General features: G+C 44.0%; 1 pseudogene; it reads left to right on the top strand.

The window, feature by feature from the left end:
* Positions 1-193: 193 nt before the first annotated feature.
* LOC112074372 (ras and Rab interactor 3-like) lies at positions 194-8,609 on the top strand (annotated as a pseudogene).
* The last annotated feature ends 8,130 nt before the right edge of the window (positions 8,610-16,739 follow it).

The following is a 16,739-nucleotide window of genomic DNA, read 5'->3' as shown; positions in this document are numbered from 1 at the left end:
GTGGTAGACTGGTAACTCTTACTGGTGGTAGACTGGTAACTCTTACTGGTGGTAGACTGGTAACTCTTACTGGTGGTGGACTGGTAACTCTTTCTTTCTCACCTCTATGAAAAAGATCACCAGCACACAGAAATAAAGCATTACTTTGAAATGTTCTCAGTAATCACAATGAACTATTTCTTTCTCCTCACAGATTTCTGGGGTTCTCAGCTTCACAGCGCCTCAGAAATGGTCAAATGTGATGACCAGGGTCAGGACCACAGCAGTTCGTCCTGTGAGATCCAGCTGTCCACCGGGAAAAGTAATGACCGTCTGTGGTACATCAACCCCATCTTCATCGAGGAGTACTGCAGCAGCCTGGAGGCCTCCACCCTCGTCCCAGCTCCCATCCACAGGAGCCAGAGTCTGAACACCCCAGGCCCGGTGCAGGTGCAGGTACCCCCCATGTTCAAACGCCCCCCACCCAGGCCCCCAAATGTCCCAGAGGGCTTGATTCTGTCACAGGGGGCTAAGCAGGGTGCCAGAGGGGAAAGTGTCTCCCCCAGGTCTCCACCGCCACCGCGAACAGTAATAACCAAGGCAGCAGGTCAGAAAGCGGAAGGAGACAGCAGCAAAGACACTGAGGGAGAGGGAGCTGCTTCTCAACTCGTCTTGGAGAAAGCGGTGTCAGTTACTGTTACTGACTCAGTAGCAGCTACTCAGTCTCTACAGCCACTGTCACCGCACAGAGGAACAACAGGACAGAAACACCCAGCACCCCGACCACCCCCACACAGGATACCACTCGTACCCCTTCGGCGGAAACCCTCAGAGAACCGTCCCTCAATCCCGGGACAGGAGGGCGGTGTTGGTCCAGTGCCTGTTGCTTCACTGGTCTGCATCGATGACACCACTAACATGGCAGAGGAGAAGTTAGGAGTGGAATCCCATGCTGGTGAGACAGAGACACTGCAGAACAAAGGGACATCAGGGGCTTCAAACATCAGTGAGGTTGTTACCGTGGCTACAGCCCCACTGACGAAGAGGGCCGCACATCCAGTCCCGCCTCCCAGGAAGAAGAAACCCTCTCAGTTCACGCCCACCAGTCCTCTCTCCCGAAATGTGATAAGTGGAGGACTTCTGTCAATCAATTCATCATCTGATACCCCCCAGAACTCCAGCACCCCCTCGCCTGCCTCGAGGCCGACCTCCATCCACGTGGGGGAGGCCAGGGGGACAGATGTGTCCTTGTACTCCCCTGATGGTGAAGCTGCCTTCCCTGCCCTGGAACATGACTCCTACTCCACCAGCAGTACAGAGGAGGAGGCTGACACTGTGGCCAGCAGGGCTGTAGGGACCGCTGGGACCGGTGGGACCGCTGGGACCGCTGGGACCAACAACACCAAGGTTCATATATCTTAATTGATTTATTTCACCAGGAAGTCCCCTTGACTTCCCATTTAACATTATTATGAACTGTATAACTAACATCATACAGTAACCTAACTAAAAGCTTCATTTCTGTACCCATTCAATTGCCTCTGTGACTTTGTTACTGTATGTGAATCTGTATGACATTTTCCTGTAACATAATCAAAATAAAACAAATATCATTAAAAATCAATAATAACCTCCAGGTGTCGATGAAGAGGACCCCTACCATCATGCTGGACCGAGCCAAGCACCGCCTCTCCAGCGTGTTCACTAACTTCATGAACATCGACCACAAGCTCCAGAAGAGAATCCTAGAGCTGTCCAGGGACGGGAGCTCCTACTTCGGCACCCTGGTGAAGGACTACAGGTAGAAGATCCGTTCAACACAGATGTTTCAGAATCGCTTAGTTGATGGTTGCTAGGGCTGATTAGGGTCACACATATTTTGACTCACAACTGAATCTTGTTCATATCTCTGTCTAATGGGCAATGGAAAATGTAATTTACATTTGTTCAATGTCCCTAATTTTGTAATCGATTTGGACACCCTTGATGTACTAATCAATGTATGTATCTGACCCCAGGGTGTATATCCTGGAGACCATGGGGAAGCACAGCTCCAGCACTGAGCTGCTGCAGGAGATCAGGCAGATGATGACCCAGCTGAAGAGTTACCTTATCCAGAGCAATGAGCTACAGAACCTACTGGAGCCCAACATCTACACAGAGGACAAATTAGGTGAGATACAGTCTAATTAGAGGCTAGATACAGTAACATAGTCTAGCAGTTYTAATCTTAGAGTTACTGCAGTTAGTGGAGCATAGCGTTGCAATGGAAGGATTCTGGGTTCGATTCCCTGGGCATGCTTAATTCTCCTTGATATACTCAACATGCATCTGTCAATACACAGCGTTAGACACACCATTTTCAAGACTCTTTACACACTCAAAATACTGAGTTCCTCTTGCTCCTTATTTTGAGACACCCCCCTCCCCCCCCAAAAAAGTTTCATTTTATTTGTCTGATACAGTTTCTACTTGGCCGTGGCTATATAAATAACTTAATAATAGTAATAATACATTCCATTAGCAGACACTTTTATCCAAAGCGACTTACAGWCATGTGTACGTACACATGAACACTTTCTATCACATGAATGCTTCAGTTCTCACTAATCTTCAAATTAACATGCGTGACATGTTCCCCTTATTTACTGTCAAACAGGAGACAGTTGTATATCACAGTCTTCGCTGTGTGCATTGGAAATGAGACTTTCTAGTGACACCTGTGAAATTACAACAGGGACAGACAACATGGTTGTTTATGAGGGTTGTCACTGTTAACATTTTGATGGTTGAATTGCGTTTAATATCAAACTATTTGGCCTCCACCGTGAATGCTGGATGTCAGGTTTTCTTACATATAAATGCAGTATATATGCAAGTGAGGATAATATTCTAATAAGCCGACATACACTACATMACCAAAAGTATGTGGACACCTTTTCGTCGAACATCTCATTCCAAAATCATGGGCATTAATATGGAGTTGGTCCCCCCTTTGCTGCTATAACAGCCTCCACTGGCTTTTCACTAGATGTTGGAACATTACTGTGGGGACTTGCTTCCATTCAGCCACAAGAGCATTAGTGAGGTCGGGCACATTGATGTTGGGCGATTAGGTCTGGCTCGCTGTCGGCATTCCAAATCATCCCGAAGGTGAGGTAAGGGCTCTGTGCAGGCCAGTCAAGTTCTTCCAGATCAATCTCGGCAAACAATTTCTGTACGGACCTTGCTTTGTGCACGAGGGCGTTGTCATGCTGAAACAGGAAAGGGCCTTCCCCAAACTGTTGCCACAATGTTGGAAGCACAGAATTGTCTAGAATGTCATTGTATGCTYTAGCGTTAAGATGTCCCTTCACTGGAACTAAGGGGCCTAGCCCGAACCATCAAAAACAGCCCCAGACCATCCTTCTCCACCAACCTCTACAGTTGGCGCTACGCATTCGGGCAGGTAGCATTCTCCTTGCCTCCGCCAAACCCAGATTAGTCTGTCGGACTGCCAGATGGTGAAACGAGATTCATCACTGCAGAGAACACGTTTCCACTGCTCCAGAGTCCAATGGCAATGAGCTTTACATAACTCCAGCCGACGCTTGGCATTGCGCATGGTGATCTTAGGCTTMTGTGCGGCTGCTTAGCCATAGAAACCCATTTCATGATGCTCCAGACGAAAAGTTATTGTGCTGACGTTGCTTCCAGTGGTAGTTTGGAACTCGGTAGTGAGTGTTGCAACCAAAGATTTTTACGCATTTCAGCACTCAACGGTCCTGTTCTGTTAGCTTGTGTGGTCTACCATTTCACGCTGAGCTGTTGTTGCTCCTAGACATTGCCACTTCACAATAACAGCACTTACAGTTGACCGGGGCAGCTCTAGCAGGGCAGACATTTYCATGGATGTGTACACTTGTCAGCAACGGGTGTGGCTGAAATAGCCAAATCCACTAATTTGAAGGGATGTCCACATACTTTTGTAAATATAGTGTAGGCGGATGTGGTGGATTGAGACACACCCCATGCAAAAAACTCTCTAGATTAAAGATAAACTCCACCCAAAAACGATATTTTGATATTTGTTTCATTAGTTCATTGTTGACAAATGTTTTGCTTGTCAGCAATCAAGTTTTCAAGATATGTAACTTTGAAAATACAGAAATCATCCCTGTATGATGCATTTTGCATAATTTGATGGGGATTTTTAAAATGACGTTACTTAGATGGACGCACGGGTGCGTCAATAGACTCTGGATCATTATCAACTGGGTGGTTTGAGCCCTGAATGCTGATTGGCTGACAGCCGTGGTATATCAGACCATATGACAAAACATTTATTTTTACTGCTCTAATTATATTGGTAACCAGTTTATAATAGTAATAAGGCACCTCGGGGGGTTTTGATATATGGCCAATATTCCACGGCTAAGTGCTATGTCCAGATGCCACTTCGTGCCTAAGAACGTCCCTTAGTTGTGGTATATTGGCCATATACCACACCCCCTCTGGCCTTACTGCTTAAATATAATAACTTATTTTTCCTCCAGCGTGAATGCTGAATGTCAGGTTTTCTTACACAGTGTACGTATAAATACTGTATATATTCAAGTGGGGATCATATTCAGACTAAATTAATAAACATTTGGTTATCTTTTGTCCATAAAGAACTATAACTGCAGGCAGAAATACATTAGTCAGAGCGCATAGAGTAGACAGGGAATCTAAGATAAAGTCAAATCAATACGTAGCTGCCTGCAACAAGCTCTCTTCTCAACTAGAAATGGTGCCCACTGATTTCTAACCAGTGTGTTTTGTCATGTTCCTCTCCAGAGGTGATTATTGAGGCTGCCCTGTGTAAGGCTATGCTGAAGCCTCTGAGGGAGGCTGTGTATTCAGGCCTGAAAGACATCCACGCCAGGGACGGCTGTCTGAAGAGACTGAGGGAGAACCAGAGTGTCGTCCTGGGTACCACCACCACAGAACTGGGGATCTCCACCAGCGTCCCAGAGACCCCTGTCATGGAGAAGGTAGACAGTAATGGGCTGCATCTGAAATGGTCCCTTAATGGTTCCTATGTAGTGCTTTACTGTTGACCGGGGCACTCACCTTAACATGGCCCCTGACCCTGCATTCTGTTTTTGTCTTGTACAGTGTGGGTTTTGTCTGCTGCTGTATGACATGAATTTCCCGTCAGGAATTAACAAAGTACATCTTTCCATCCATCTATCCATCCATACGTCCGTCCGTCCGTCCGTCCATCTATCTTAGATCCAGCTGAAGTTGATGACCCTCCACCAGGAATACTCCCCTCAGAAGAAGATTGATCTGCTCCTTAAGACCTGCAAGATCATCTATGAATCCATGTCTATAGGCTGTCCAGGTGAGGAGCCGTCTTTGTTGCTGGGCAGATTTTGGTGGTTGAATTATAATGAACTTTGTTATGTTGTTTGTTAGCGTAAGAGTTGTCTCACGATGCCATCCTCCCAAGTCTCTTTTTAATTAGGAGTCCACTATCTCCAAACGAAAGTCAGAAAGCTTGAAAATCAGGGCTAGTTTACGAGCGCAGATTGACTTTGATAATGATTGATTATTACTGCCGGACGACACCAGTGTCTACAAATACCTGACTGAGAGAGGAGATTGAAGTTGATGTTGATTGATCATTACTGCCTCACAAATACCTGACTGAGAGAGGAGATTGAAGTTGAATGTTTGATTGATCATTACTGCCTCACAAAATCTGACTGAGAGAGGAGATTGAAGTTGATGTTTGATTGATCATTACTGCTCACAAATACCTGACTGTCAGGTGAACTGACTAAGATGGTGGTTGACGTTTCACAGGGAGAGCCCATGGTGCAGATGACTTCCTCCCGGTGCTGATGTACGTCCTGGCCAGGAGCAACATGGCTTCTGCTACTGGATGTGGAGTACATGATGGAGCTGATGGACCTGCACTGCAGCTAGGAGGGGTAGGGAAAACTAATTCGATCCACGCACGCCGCACACACACACACACACACACACACACACACACACACACACACACACACACACACACACACACACACACACACACACACACACACACACACACACACACACACACACACACACACACACACACACATACAACACCCCAACCCACAACCATCAAACTCCCCACAATGTAACATTTACAAAGAACACACATAACAGCACTGATGCACACATAGTACCAAGGTTATATGCAGTGTATGTGCCTCATAATGATGACTATCTTGTGTGTGTCACCAGGCTCCTACTACCTGACGACTACGTATGGAGTGTTGGAGCACATAAAGAACTATGAGAAGCAGGTGGTGACACGGCAGCTCAGTCTGGAGATCCAGAACTCTATCCACCGCTGGGAGAAGAGACGCACCCTGAACAAAGCCAGCGTGTCACGTTCATCTTTTCAGGTCAGTACCACTAGGGTAGCACACACAGAGGGTTAGGGTTAGGGATACGGGTTGGGGTTAAGGCCAGAGTTAGAGTTAGGGTTAAGGTTGGAAAGGAGACCCCCCTGAACTAGGCACGGTAGTCCAGTCATGCTGGACTCAGAGTAATAGAATAGAAAATGTCACTGCAGTATTTTGATATTTTATCATTATGACTATATCAGTATTCTTTGAAATTGTATTGCCATTATGTTGACAATAAAACAAATTGTCATATGATATTTCATGTCCTCTTTCTGCTCTGTCCCGTTGCAGGACTTCATCAACGTGTCATTCCTGGAGGCGGGGTGTAACACTAAGACCCTGAGGGTCCGCCCCAACACCACAGCCCAGGACCTGTGTGCCCAGTGTGCTGACAAGTTTGAGGTGGCAGAGCCAGAGTCCTACAGGTACAATCTCCTGCCGTTGTGCCCTTGAATAAGGCACTTAACCACTCCAAAACAGCTCTCTCCATCCAGGGGCGTTGCTCCATGGCTGACCCTGTGCATGCCAATATGTTTATGCTAACCCTGTCTCACAAAATGAAAAGAAAGTATTTATTGCATTCTATTCTATTCTGTTCTAATCTATTCCATTCTATTCTGTTATATTKCATTCTATTCTATTTTGTTCTGTTATATTCTGTTGTATTCTGTTCTGTTSTATTCTGTTCTATTCTATTCCGTTCTATTCAAATTTATTCTGTTCTATTATATTCTGTTGTATTCTGTTCTGTTGTATTCTGTTCCGTTCTATTCAATTTTATTCTGTTCTATTATATTCTGTTGTATTCTGTTGTATTCTATTCCATTCTATTCAATTTTATTATTTTCTATTATATTCTGTTGTATTCTGTTCTATTATGTTCACTTCTGTTCTATTATATTATATTATATTCTGTTCTGTTACATTCTATTCTGTTGTATTCTGTTGTATTGTGTTCTGTTGTATTCTATTCCATTATATTATGTTCTATTCTATTCTGTTCTGTTCTATTCTGTTGATTACTGTTCTCTTCTATTCTGTTATATTGGTCTATTCTGTTTTGTTCTGTTCTATTCTATTATGTTGTATTCTGTTYTGTTCAATTATATTCCGTTCTATTCTATTCTGTTTTGTTCRGTTCTATTCTATTATGTTATGTTGTATTCTGTTATGTTCTGTTCTATTCTATTATATTCTGTTTTGTTCTGTTCTGTTCAGTTCTATTCTGTTCTGTTCAATTCTATTCTGTTCTATTCTATTTTACAGCCTGAGTGTGCTGGTGGAGGGCCACCACCAACTCCTGGCCCCTGAGGAGTTCCCCCTCACTATCAAGTCCAGTCTCCACCACAGTCAGCCCCTCAAGGAGTACTACTTTGTCTACCGGCCTGGAAGGACAGAGTCAGAAGGACAGGAGGCAGAATCCCAGGAGGCAGAATCCCAGGAGGCAGAATCCCAGGAGGCAGAAGGACAGGAGGCAGAAGGACAGGAGGCAGAATCCCAGGAGGCAGAAGGACAGGAGGTGGAGAGCGAGGAACCAGCTCCCGCAGCCGAGCCAGAACCTGAGGAGGAGGAGAGTCTGATCGAGATATGATGAGATCAGTGTGCGGGTGCGTGGGTGTGTGCGTGCGTACATGCATGTGTGGGATAAAGGATCAAGAAGCTGCTCAAGTGAATACAATGGCTTCTGCCTCAATCATTATAGCCATTTTAAATGAGATATTGGTTTTAGCCTTATACACAACCATATAGACAATGTTTAGGTCTGCCCTTGACAACGTGGATACATTCTGAAAGAAGAGAACCACCATCATCACCTCACCTTGATCTTCAGGTCTAAATATCAAATCACACAACAGGAGACTCAAGTTTACTTTAGCTTCCATACAGATGTGCTCTGTCTTAATTTGATCCGTTTCTCACAGCAGGACAATAATCCTGCAGCAACAGGAAATGTGAATTATTATGTGTATATTATTATTATAATTAATGGATATTTTTGTAGGGGTTGACACATTTTTCATTAGGGAAAATCAAGTCTAAAATGTTTAGTGGAAATTACAAACTTTAGAAGCCTTTGAAAAAAKCGAATGCACTACAAGTTTGCATTTCCTGCTGCGCAGGAACAACAGAGTGATCAAATGAAGACAGTACATCTGTATGGCTTCTATTGTAAGTCATATTGCTCAGTGAAGAAGACCCACCACCGTCAAGTCATGTAGGACTGGTTCATACTTCAGACTTTGAATATCATACAGGGGATCCACTCAAGTTCACTTCAGCTTTTATGTTACTTCTATGATAACTAACGCTGTGAGTCCTTCTTCCTCTTCCTGCAAGTTTGATCAACGCTACAGAGATAAAGAGGATATCGTCCTCCTCTAGTTTGAAAGGGCACAATAGGCTGTATAATTAAACTGTAATGGATCCGGATAAGGAGTCTCTGCTTGCATCCCAAATGGCACATTATTCCCTATGTAGTGCACTACGTTTGACCAGGGTCCCTAGTCTGGTCAATAGTAATGCACTATGTAGGGAATAGGGTGTTATTTGGTACACAGTCCATGTATCCTGTCCGGACGGTGTTCCTTTTCATATTTAACAGATTATTTGCTTCTGCCACAGTTCAGATTGGCAATCAGCTGTTCATTGGTTTTACTAATCGAATTTAGCATGACAATATCCTTGCCAATAATTATGTCACTGGGTTTATATGCTCAAGAAAGACTCTGCGACTGTCTGTACTGTACATCCATCCATATTTGCTGTGCTGGTTTGTCTACTCTTGTAGCTGTGCTGTGGCCACATTACATTGGTGTCCTGGAAGAATCTTTGAAGTCTCATTCTAGAGGGGATCTGCTACAATGCCATTCATTTTAAGTTCAAATCCAAGTCTACCAGGCACTGATGGTGTACAGCAATATTATACTGTAATTWCATTATAAAGCATTATGGCGTTGATACTTTTTTTTTCACATTGATGAGTTGATTGTTTTGTTTTTAAAAGGTGAAATGTGAAATGGTTTATGTGGATGTATCAAGAGATGAAACCCAGTAAAACATTGTTTTTTTTATCATTTCATAAATTACAATATTTCCCATTTTAAATATTTGGGAGTAAATATATGTTCTTTCTTTGTTAAAACCATCGGCAGAACTTTAACAGAACTCTACAATCAATTCAATCTGCCTCAGTAGATGGAATATCCCAATTGCTTTAACCGGCAGAATATCTATTGTCAAAATGAATATATTGCCATGGCTGAATTTCTATAGTTCAATGCTTCCCATGTCTCCCCCTTCTGGATATTGGGATACAGTTCATAGTGAGGTTACGAAATGTATAGTATATGGCAAGTTATGGCAAAATTAACAAAGAGGACACAAGTTTAAATTGTATTTCCAGGCACTAGCATTTCGCCCCATCCTGTTTGTTTAGAAATGATTATTCTGCCCCCTGGCTGAGTACAGAAATACATATTGCCCTGGAAGACGAATTCTTCATTGATATATCCCTTAAACCAGGGATCATTACTAGATTAAGCTGCGGACCGATCTTTTTCTTTTCCTTGAGCGATGGTCGGGGCCAGAACATAATTAAAAATGATTTGTACACTGCAAATTGACCGCAAGAAGCCCAKACATATCTAATATTTGACTAAAACATAATCATTTCAAATCTTACTTACATTTGCATTAGTGCTGAGCTATTAACCAACATTTCTGTTATTTTTCGGCTTTTGAACAACTAATTGACCGACATCGGTTCAATTATTTGAATTTGTTAGTTTTTTTKTTCTGTGAGCTCAATGCACAGTTTCTCTAGAGATACATCAGATRCAGSCTGAACTCTGCGATGTAGTAGAGAGTTGTAGTTTCCAACAGTCCAGTATTGTCACATCTTCTCCTGCTCCTCCCCTCTGGCATACGACGTCGCKGACCAACGGTCCTGYGATTCATCATTACGCGCACCTGTTAATCATTATGACTCACACCTGGACTTCATTACCTTCATAATTTCCTCCCCTTTATATGTCAGCCTCTTATTTTCATTCACCAGTTGGTAATATTCTTTTGTACCGGTGTGTAGCCACATGGAATTGTCTCGTTCATGGTTTTGTTGTTTTATTAAATGTTTCACCTGCACCTGCTTCCCGACTCACAGCTCCATTATTACACGTATTCTACATAGTTTAGCGAATAAAACGTGGTAATTAACTACAATGACCATAATCCATTGCTGATCTACCTGTCCGGTCTGTCTTTCTTTTAGGCTGCTATGGAAGAGATAATGCGCGATCATGAGGGMATATAGAGAGCAGATGTTGCTTAGCTTGGTATCTCTACCTAAAAATACATGATCAAAGGGGTTTATAGTTGGTATGCAGCAATCATAAAAGTATGCCTTATTTACTTTGAAGAACTACAAAATTGTGTTTTTGTCAGACAGCAMAGATGAGATTATGACTTGGAATTAAATAATAAAGTCATTAAATAAAACAAATGCATTACACAACAACTACTGGTCCGACCGGTACTAGATGGGTATACCTGCTGAGTGTATAGTAAGACAGAAAGGCGCTTCCTCTGGTGAGATAGTTTCAGCCACTTGCTAATTGTAAGACGGTGCCTACAGACATGGAAGCTCTGCTTGTATTTCTTACAATATTAGCCCAGAACGTTTTTGCTGTTGTTGTGTTATTACATACAGCTGGACATAACTTTTGGATATCAGAGCAGCATTACGACCAGGAATACAACTTTCCCGAATTGGATTCTTTGTTCGTACACTCCAGGACAATTGAACTTATCCCAGAGGCTTCTCCAAGTCACCGCCGGCAGAGAAGAGGTATTCGGAGTGGACTTCTAATCTGACTCAGGAGGCATGCACACCATACACCACTWCAGAGTAATGTTCAGTCTCTGGACAATAAAGTAGATGAGCTCAGGGCGAGGAGCTCCTTCCAGAGAGACATCAGGGACTGTACCATACTCTGTTTCACGGAATAATGGTTCTCTCTGGATATACTGTCCCTGTCCATACAGCCAGCTGGGTTCTCAGTACATCACACAGACAGGAATAAAGAACTCTCGGGGAAGAAAGGCGGTGGTGTATGTTTCATGATTAACTACTGTTGGTGTGATTGTGATAACATACAGAAACTCAAGTCCTTTTGTTCACCTGACCTAGAATACCTCACAATCAAATGCCGAACGTATTATCTCCCAAGATAATTCTCTTCAGTTATTGTCACAGCCCCGTATATCCCCCCTCAAACCGATACCACGACGGCCCTCAAGGAACTTACCTAGACTTTATACAAACGGTAAACCGTAAATCCTGAGGCTGCATTTATTGTAGCTGGGGATTTTAACAAAGAAAAGTTGAGGAAAAGGCTACCTAAATTCTATCAGCATATCGACTGTAGTACTCGTGCTGGAAGAACACTCAACCATTGTTATTCCAACTTCATGCATACAAAGCCCTCCCCCACCCTCCTTTTGGAAAATCTGACCATGACTCCATTTTGCTCCACCCTTCCTATAGTCAGAAACTCAAACAAGAAGTACCCGTGCTAAGGACTGTTCAARGCTGGTCTGACCAATCGGAATCCACGCTTCAAGATTGTTTTGATCACACGGACTGGGATATGTTCCGGGTAGTTTCTGAGAATAATATTGAGCTGTACACTGAGACGGTTACTGATTTCATCAAGAAGTTTATAAGATATGTTGTACCCATGTGACTATTAAAACCTTCCCCAACCAGAAACCGTGGATAGATGGCAGCATTCGCGCAAAACTGAATGTGCGCACTACTGCACTTAACTGACTGGGAATATGGCAGAATACAAACAGAGTAGTCATTCCCTCCACAAGGCAATCAAACAGGTAAAACGTCGATATAGAGACAAAGTGGAGTCGCAATTCAACAGCTCATACACGAGACGTATGTCGCAGGGTCTACAGACTACAAAAGGAAAACCAGCCAAGTACACCCTGTTCACCCATGACCGAGTGGCCATGCACGCCTCCAACTCAATCATCAAGTTTGCAGACGACGCAACAGTAGTAGGCTTGAATACCAACAATGATGAGACAGCCTACAGGGAGGAGGTGAGGGCTCTGGGAGTGAGGTGTCAGGAAAATAACCTCTCACTCAACGTCAACAAATCAAAGGAGATGATTGTGGACTTCAGGAAACAACAGAGGAAGCACCCTCCTATCCACATCGACGGGACAGCAGTGGTGAAGTTTTAAGTTCCTCGGCGTACATATCACTGGCAAACTGAAATGGTCCACCCACATAGACAGTGTGGTGAAGAAGGCGCACAGGCAAGGGCAGATTGGCCACTCGTTGCCTGATCCTCACAAGGCATCCTGATCTCTTTCTGCGAAACCTACGTTTCCTTTTCCAGCAAATCACGGGGATCTGGGCCTGGTCGGGTGTCCGTAGTAWATCCCTCGCGTCCGTCTCAATGAAGTAGAACTCCTCGTCCAATTTGAGGTGAATAATCCCAGTTCTGATGTCCAGAAGCTCTTACTCATAAGAGACCGTAGCATCAACATTATGTACAAAACAAGTTACGAACAAAGTGAAAAAACAAACAAAATAGCATGGTTGGTTAAGAGCCGATAAGACGGCAGCCCTACCCTCCGGCGCCATCATTACCAGTATTTGATTTGATTTGAAGGAACGTTGGCGGGTGCACAGTTCTCTGTTAGGATGCTAGAATTATTTTGAATGAACGTGCGAAGGTCAACTGCTTTTTCAAGTGATTYGTTTGACAATCAGATGAAAACATCCTGACTGGTTGTGTTCATGCTCTTTATATTTCCTTTTTTAATGTTTTTTATTTTTGAGTGGCAGCCAGCAGGAAAATGTGAACTGAGTATGAGATTGTATGAGTTTGTGTCGTGTACCTGTACCCCCCTCGTCTCTACCAATGAAAAAAAAMGAATATATTTTCACAAAATCCCTCGTTTATTAAGAAAAAATATCTGAATGATGTGAAATGTTGAGTTACTAAAGGAGACAGGATCAGGAGCTAACATGTCATTTGTGTTGGTGAGTGTATGTGTGATTTCTTTCTTTCTGTTTGTGAAGTTTTTGGGCTACAAAAAAATGAGGGGGTGTGCTGTTTGTCTGTCAGACGGCGAGAGGGAGAGATGAAGATAGGGAGATGGCGAGAGGGAGAGATGGCTAGAGGGAGATGGCGAGAAGGAGAGATGGAGATAGCGAGAGGGAGAGATAGCTAGAGGGAGAGATGGCGAGAGGGAGAGATGGCTAGAGGGAGAGATGGCTAGAGGGATGGCGAGAAGGAGAGATGGAGATAGCGAGAGGGAGAGATAGCTAGAGGGAGAGAGTGCGAGAGGGAGAGATGGCTAGAGGGAGAGATGGAGATAGAGGAGAGGGCGAGAGGGAGAGAAGAGCTAGAGGGAAGAAGAAATGAATAGAGGGAGAGATGGCTAGAGGGAGAGATGGGCGAGAGTAAAGATGGATAGAGGAGAGATGGCTAGAGGGAGAAGAGATGGCTAGAGGGAGAGATGGCGAGAGGGAGAGATGGCGGAAGGGAGAGATGGCTAGAGGGAGAGAGAGGAATCTAGAGGGAGAGATGGCAAGAGGAGAGAGAGATGGCGAGAGGAGAGATGGCAGAAGGAGAGATGAGCGAGAGGGAGAGAGATGGCTAGAGGGAGAGATGGCTAGAGGGAGAGATAGGAGAGGGAGAAGATGCGAGAGGGGAGAGATGGGAGAGGGAGAGATGGCTAGAGGGAGAGATGGCTAGAGGGAGAGATGGCTATAAGGAAGAGAATGGCTATGAGGGAGAGATGGCTAGAGGGAGAGATGGCGAGAAGGAGAGAGGCTGAGACAAGGTGGAGAGGCTAGAAGGAAAGAAGCCAGCAATTGGCATAGATGGTGGACGTAACCTGAGCCTCAAGTAACGGGTAGAATAGCAATGGCTCCTATGCATAGAGACTGCGGGAGCAACGTGGCTAGAGGGGACCCAGACAGATGGCTTCCAAGAAGCAAGAGATGGCTCTAGAAGGGCGCATAAACATGTGCCTAACAGGGACCGACGTCATTGAGGGCCTCAATACCGTCGGAGGTAACCAAAGCCTATGAGCCTATACCCACCACTCTATGCATAGAATGACATCTAAACAGATATCAGTTTCACATTGACAATGGCCTGGGCTCTCTATCATGTATCTAGTTTTGAAAAAAGGCGTCCAAAAGGGCTTCTATCAGCTATCCAAACCGGAGAACCTTTCTGCAGTCTCTAGCGGTAGAACTCTTTTGGGTTCCCAATAGATTAGGGTTCTTCACGTTCAGAACCCAACGATTATCCTATGGAACCAAAAAGGAGTTCTTTAAAGGGTTCAAGACTCTGAAAGAACCCTTTTATTGATAATCTTAGATAGCATCCACTTTCCACAGACTCATCTTTTATTAGGCATCTTCCGCTCTTTGTCCACGTAAGAGCTGTATTACTGTTGACCATTCTTATTAGCAATTAAAATGTACCACAAACAAGCTGCTTCGCATCTGCATCATAACTAATGTCTAGATGTACTATGCTTCTTGCATCCTCTATACTATCCTCCTAGTCCCATAAGGAGGCAATGGGATCTCTTCCATTCATCGGCATACCAGAGGACAATGCCAAGTGGTCCGCGTTACCCTCTACCGTTGTCTATAACCAATCACAAATCCTAACTTGTCATCAGAAAGCCCAGAATACCAGTGACACATTCATCTCCTAGTACTACTTCGGCGCAACCCCACAAATCAATGAGAATATGGTTCTCCAGTCTTGCGATTTTCGCGAGGTAAAGCGACTCTGTAGAGAACATCGGTGTCAAAGGAATTTTGAGCATCAGACAAAAATTATGGTATTAAGAGTTAGGCATTCCGTATCAGAGAAACCTTTGAAAATTTAATATGATTGGAAAGTCACAAGCGGCACCAGTAATATGAGAAACTCTGCCAAGTCAGTGAGGCTATCGCAGAGACCGACATGTGCTGCCATGATGACAGTCCAGATCATTCCGAGGATTATGAGGACAGAAAAAAGAGGCTAGCTGCCGCAACGACCCATCTCATCGAGTATCCATTAATGCAGGAGTCATGGCAACAACTTCTCGTAGTACCCATATGAGCCTCTACTAAGCCTAAGGATGGGCTGCAATGCATCCCATATGAGTCATATGCGCATTTACGAGGTGATGAGCCGTCAGAACCACTAAGACTAGACTGATATTTTGCAATTAGCATTCAGTCGGTAATTGTAACCGATCTTAGAGCCAACTCCATAAAGCCAGTAATCATTCTACGAGACGCATTTGCAATGAAGACATACCAGTAGCCTCCTTCATCAATTTAGACCATGGAGAATGAGGACACCATCCTCCTGTTCCACCGAGCCATATCCCATAACATTCACAAAAATGCTCTGGCATCCCACAAAATCACACAAAATAATGAACGGGGGGATGGGCTAGGCTAAGAATCAGGCATATGATCGTATTCATCCTAACAGTATGAGGGGCAGCCCATGTAGACTCCACTCACTGAACATATCTTCGCTATATGCAGGTGAAGCTGCTAGACCCCCTCAAATATAAATCGAGACCCAATTAGAGCATGATCGACTCTCTGAGCAAAGACATTCTACCGATCTTCCTTTATCTCCAGTACGCAGGTCGTGTACGGACACTGCTCAGACCAAAGTGATCTGACTCAACATTAATTCAGAGAGAGTTACAGTCCGTCACACTATCACTGTAGCCATATCTCCCATTCTTAGCACATAGGCGTGGTCACGCATCTAGACACTCCAGACATTATGCAGAATAACCATATTCAGCAGCGGTGATGACGGTTAAGACCCATAATAAGTATAACTTCTATGACTCGCGTGTATGGGCATGTTCAGACTCAAATTTATAATATACACCTCACTTGTGAAGCGTCACGTTAGACCATCATGCAGTGACCTCAATAGAGGGGTGCAGGTCTCCGAGATGAGACTATCTATGTAGTTAGCTATTCATATGTGATTCTTCTTTCTTGTGAGAATAAATCTCTGCATTGAGGTCATAATACCACTATACGATGCGTAATTGCTGGAGCTAACCACTCAAAGCACATTGCGCAATCTAATCAACGAGCTCGACCGTTCATCGAACACGAATCGCAAAGATCAATGATCTAACTTATAGCAGCGGAGGAGTCTATAAAAGTAGACCGACTCGATACGACTCACACGTCAACAAAGTAAGCAGGTGATCACAACATCTTTATCTAGATGTTCAGCAAGCGATCCACTC

Source organism: Salvelinus sp. IW2-2015, unplaced genomic scaffold, assembly GCF_002910315.2.
Source record: "Salvelinus sp. IW2-2015 unplaced genomic scaffold, ASM291031v2 Un_scaffold2607, whole genome shotgun sequence".
NCBI lineage: Eukaryota > Metazoa > Chordata > Actinopteri > Salmoniformes > Salmonidae > Salvelinus > Salvelinus sp. IW2-2015.
This window is presented reverse-complemented; position numbering and strand designations above follow the sequence as displayed.